The following is a 5,255-nucleotide window of genomic DNA, read 5'->3' on the forward strand; positions in this document are numbered from 1 at the left end:
GGAAGCCCCATCCAGGACTCGATCCCAGGACCCTGAGGTCCTGTCTTGAGATGAAGGCAGATGGTTCACCAACTGAGCCACCCAGGCGCCCCTCCCCGCATCTTTCTTGAAAACCAGCTGGCTCCATACACCGCAGCCTCGTGCCCATATCAAGCAACATTCCATGAATATTCTTGAGCAACAAGAGGAATGTGCTGATGGGTACTCTGTGTCCTAGATGCCTTGGAGGAAGACATCAATCGCATCAAAGGAGACAGCGCCAGAGGCACACCTCTCGCCATGGTGAGCTAGAAGTTCTTTGTCCGAGGAACAGATGTTGCTTTCTTGGTTTCTTTCCAATCAAATTCAGATGAAATTCAGACAGTATACTCTGTGTTGGCGAATTGAACATAATACTAAAACAAAAATCATTTTCCTAATGTCAACTGCTTGTATATGGAAATGAAATTATTTTTATATACAGATTTTATGTAAAAAGCTATATATACTTTTGACATTATGCATATGTAATTTCCCTGGTGGGGAGAGCATTGAGCACTTGTCTCTTGCCAACCGTTGGCTGATTCGAGAGGACATTTACCATTGGCGACACCAAACGTGGTTCTAAATGTTGTGGTAGGATCCTGTCCCTCAGTAACACTTTCTTCTGCTTGGATGAAGCATTTTGTAGTCACCGTCCTGAATGGACTGGACAGACATGTCCCCCAGGAAAAACAACTTCCTAAGGCATCCAGTTCACTTACTTTGGGGTCGTTGGACTCAACCACTGTGTTCCATCTGGGTTCCTAAAGTCATTGAGGGAAATAAAGCTCACGCAGACAGACATTGTGTAGCATGACCTGAGCCTCACGGTGTCCTCTTTTCTGTACCTGCAGGTGACAGCACCATCCACTGAATGTGGTACGTATTCTGGAATCAGCCTCTTCCTGAGATAAAACTCTAGATGTTAATGCAGGTGGGGCATCCTTGCAATCCTCAGTCTGGCGAGCCACCCTGATTGGTTTGTGGGGGTGTGGTGGACAGGAGATTTCCCAGGTGAAAAAGTGTGTCCATGTGTCTACAGTCCTAGGAAGCCATTGTATTCCCTGTGTGTGGTGTGGGTGTGTGTGCATGAGGCTTGGGGTTGGGGTGTCTTTTGTGGCTCTATGTGGTATGATTGTTTGTGTTTTTGTGTGGGAGACAGGGAGAGTCAGACACAGAAAGAGAGATGCAGAGAGGGAGAGGCAGAGATGGAAAGAGAGAGAGAGAGATTGCATATTTCTCCAGGAGGTGTATCCCACTGCCACTGCACAATGGCCATTGTCCACATTCAAAAAAAAAAAAAAAAAAGGAAAGAAAGAAAGAAAGAAAAAAGAAAAGAAAAGACGAGATAAAGAAATCTCGTCATAGGGCACACATTATAGCCCTATTACCGTGGGAGGATAAGCGGTGGCCCTCAGCTCATGCCTGGGAACCAAATGCCTCCATATGCTCTAACCCCATTCATAGCGAGCAATACTCCCCGAGTCATTCTGCTGCAGAGGTGAGGTGAGAGGCACATCCTGGAGTACATTTCTCTCTTCTCCTCACCACATCCCTTATACTGGGACCAGAGCAAGACCTGCACTTGGCTCCATGGGAGAGAGGCTCATATGCAGCTGCCTGGAGACCCTCCTTGGCTGACGGGAATTCTAGAGGCCTGTGTGATGGCTGCTGGGCTGGCAGCACACACTGGCTCTCACTGTCCCTCTGAGCTGGTCTCTTGGGGCTGACTGGGCCCAGGACAGAGGCTCTGGGAAGTGGGGCCAGGGTCTTTGCTCCTGTCAGATCCCACTGACAGCGATGGGCCTGGTCCCCACATCGTGGTCACGGCCCACCCTCGGACCTTCCATCCATCTGCTCGGGGCCTCCCCTAGTCCTTCCAGGTCTCAGGGTCTTTGGTGAACACTGCAGGTACTGGTGTTTATGTGGCCACACCAGCTGGAGAATGCCCATCACCCCACTGACAGACTAGGGGAATTCGCACAAGTGCCATTACCTCTACTGTCACATTCATCTCCTCTCTGGGCTAGGACATTTACGGGCTGTCATCAATAGAAAGTGTGTCTCAAGTGCCCAAGATGAGCCCAGGCATGGGGCAGTCACTTGATTGCCCAGTTGATGGTCACTCTCATGGCCCAGCATCACCCCAGGCCCATGGCAGCCGCCTCCATGTTAGCTGCATTGGCTCATTGATCAACTGATTGACTAGGGAGCGTGTCAGTAAACCCATGATCATTCCTCCACTATTCCCATTGCAGAGAACAGTCTGGTTATTGGAGGTGACAGGAGAAGGGAAATAAGAAATTAATGATACAGGGAGAGAGGAGGGAGGTAGCAGGAGGGAGCAGAGGAAAGTAGGAAATCATGGGGACAGAAAGTCATGGGCACCACCGTGGCTGCCTCTTGAAAGAATGAGCTGACAGGCACTGCTTCCTGGTCCCAGTTATGAAATCTGAGGGCTGGGAAGGTCCCAGAGACCCTGGATGCCTTTCTCATCAGTGAGGTAAAGGGATCACGGCCCCATGGGTGGTGAGGTGTGGGGACTGCGGAGCTGAGGGCAGCATTGAGTTTTGGGGTTGGGGACATAATCCCAGGGGCAGTGGCCTGAGTCCTAACTTCACCCTGATTGTCCCCTTTGCGTTCCCAAGACCAGGCCATGACGATGCTCACTGTCGTCCGTAAGGAAGACGACTTTGCAGGTTGCGAAGACTCGGACCCATAGATCCACCATCTGCATGTAATTTATTTCCTCTTTCATTTTTATACTCTTTTTTTTGTAAAGATTTATTTATTTTATTTTGGGAAAGACTGAGATGGCACGAGTGGGGGAGGGACAGAGGAAGAGAGAGGGAGACCCCAAAGCAGAATCCCCACTGAGGGCAGAGCCTGACATGGGACTTGACCCCAGGACCCAGAGATCATGACCTGAGCCAAAATCAGGAGTCACATGCTTAACCGCCTTTGCCACCCAGGCACCCCTCTCCTCTCTCTTATTGATAAGGTCCTTTTTGTAGCTTTGGCCAAGTTCCTCTTTCCTGCTTGTTATGATCCTCCTCATGCAGGGTCTGGGCTCCTCCAGGCACTTGATGTTCTTGGATCTTCAAATCTATCATCTCTCTCTTCAGCCCTGTCATTTTTGGGGCTCAAGGCATGAGATGCACAAATGTTCTATTTCTACCAACTCTCACCAGCTATCTTAGGAATCCTCTAAACCTAACCCCTCTCCTCTTCCAGAAAAAAAATGTCTGATGCTCATGTGTACATTCATCACAATCCGAATTCTTGTTCCCCACGACATCACCAATGATGATTTGGCTTTTCAGGGCCAACTTTAGACAACCTGACTGGAGCAAAATCATTCATTTGAGAAGCATCATTGGAAAGGAGGAATCCCAATGGGCAGCACATTTTGGATGCTATGTTGAGGCCTCCAAAAGAAATTCTGAATCCAAAGTTGTTTCACTAAGAGACCAGAAGGGTATATCCTTTTTGTTCTCTCCTGGACAGAACAGTGGCATACCTGGACAGTCATGGCCCAGGAGTTCACTGAAGGCCCCTATCCTTTTCCCATGTGCTCGATCAAGACTGAAAAAGGAAATCTAAGTTTCCCTTGTAATTCAGTTCTTATACAACGTGTGAATGATCTCCGACTTTGTCCAGAGAACAAAAAAGCCTCTAAAAAGGGTTCTCTTTACTTGCTCTCAACCTTGGCCAAAAAGAAATATAGAGTTTCACAAGAAATTACAATTTTGCTGGAACACAGTTCATTATTTAAGACATAAACTGTTTCAAGTGGGCAAAACATTTTCATCCTTCCATTAAAAGCAGCAAAACTTTCAGAAACCTGTGAGCTCCCTGGGTGCAAATACACACTAGCGATGATGGCTCTCCAGTCTATTCCCTTGGGAACACACGGGCTCTCCCACTAAATGAGTAGCTGGAAGTTCCTTATCTCTAGGAATTTCACTACCCAGACTAGATTGCACTACCCTACTACGTGCAGACATGGCAGCATATTGCAAAGAGCTCTTGTAATAGTGCCCAAGGTTTTCACCAACAGCTTCAGGCCTCCATTCCTGAAATCTTCCTGGAAGCCTCTTCATGATCTTCAACCTCAGGAAGAGACATCAGAGAAAAACTGCCCTTACACATCCCCTGAAGGGACCCCTTCAGGTACTGTTTAAAAACAAAGCAGTGTAACTCCTGGGAGTTCACCCTTGGCTTCACATGTCTCTACTAAAATAAATAAAATAATTTAAAAAATCAGAATTTCACACAATTAGAGGGCTACTCAAACTGAGGCTTCTCAGAGATCCTCTGGAAATAGCCAGTCTTCAGAAGCAGGCAGCTGCCCCAAGATTTTCAGAACAGGCAAATTGTGATGGCTAGTGGGCAGTTTCCACACAAGATATTGGGTCAAGACTCCCATTTAATTCTTTTTCTGTTTTGTATCTGCTCAGTTAAAATAATTCTTCTCATTTTCCATAAACCCTTGTTGCCACTCACCCAGAATGACCCCTTTACTCCTGTTTTCTTATTCTAATCATTCTACTAATTATTACCCTTGATAGGTCGAACATCCCTGACGTCACTCCTGGGTTTCTGACTGCTGGATGTGCCATCCATCCACGGACGCCCCATGGTAAGTCCCTTTGGGAACTTCTGATTTCATCAAATGAAATGAATCACCAAGGTTGGAAATTCCAACTCCTGTGTCAACTCCAAACCGAGGCCACTTTTGATGATTCAGGCACACGACTTGGAGGAATTACTACGTATGCCCCAAATTAGAACAGTGTTCCCTTTGGTTGGAAGTGCATAAATAGAAAAAGCCTGTAAGAAACCTATCTCTAATGTTGGCAAAAGTGACTGGTAACTCTTGGCATGTCACATGTTTCTGTGCCTCCCACTAGAATATGGCTTACAGCCCCTGCTCTGCCCCCACCCACCTCAATAGGGCTGACCTGAGGATTACAGGAGATGGTAACAGGTATTGTCCACGAGCAGTAAAGCATCCTTCCCATGTAAAGCTAAGAGTGAGTGTCCATCCTCTCTTGCTGTGGAGCCATCCACGTCCCCTCTCTGGATTCCACCACCACCAAGTGTCTACCTTATTCTTGCAGTCGCTCAGTGATTGAACACTTAGGGCAATTATGAAACACCAGTCATTTACTTTATTTTTCTTAAGGCTTCCCTTGTGTTTAATTACTTTTAGCCTCATAACATAATTCTAA

The 5,255-nt window shown here is 47.1% G+C and overlaps 1 long non-coding RNA gene across 1 annotated transcript; it reads left to right on the top strand.

Annotated features, from left to right (window-relative positions):
* The first annotated feature begins 256 nt into the window (after positions 1-256).
* Positions 257-4,520, top strand: LOC121101154. Its single transcript, XR_005833089.1, has 3 exons — positions 257-900; positions 2,670-2,758; positions 4,082-4,520. It is a non-coding gene; the product is annotated as an uncharacterized LOC121101154 (long non-coding RNA).
* The last annotated feature ends 735 nt before the right edge of the window (positions 4,521-5,255 follow it).

Source organism: Ursus maritimus, unplaced genomic scaffold, assembly GCF_017311325.1.
Source record: "Ursus maritimus isolate PB19 unplaced genomic scaffold, ASM1731132v1 scaffold_600, whole genome shotgun sequence".
Taxonomy (NCBI): domain Eukaryota; kingdom Metazoa; phylum Chordata; class Mammalia; order Carnivora; family Ursidae; genus Ursus; species Ursus maritimus.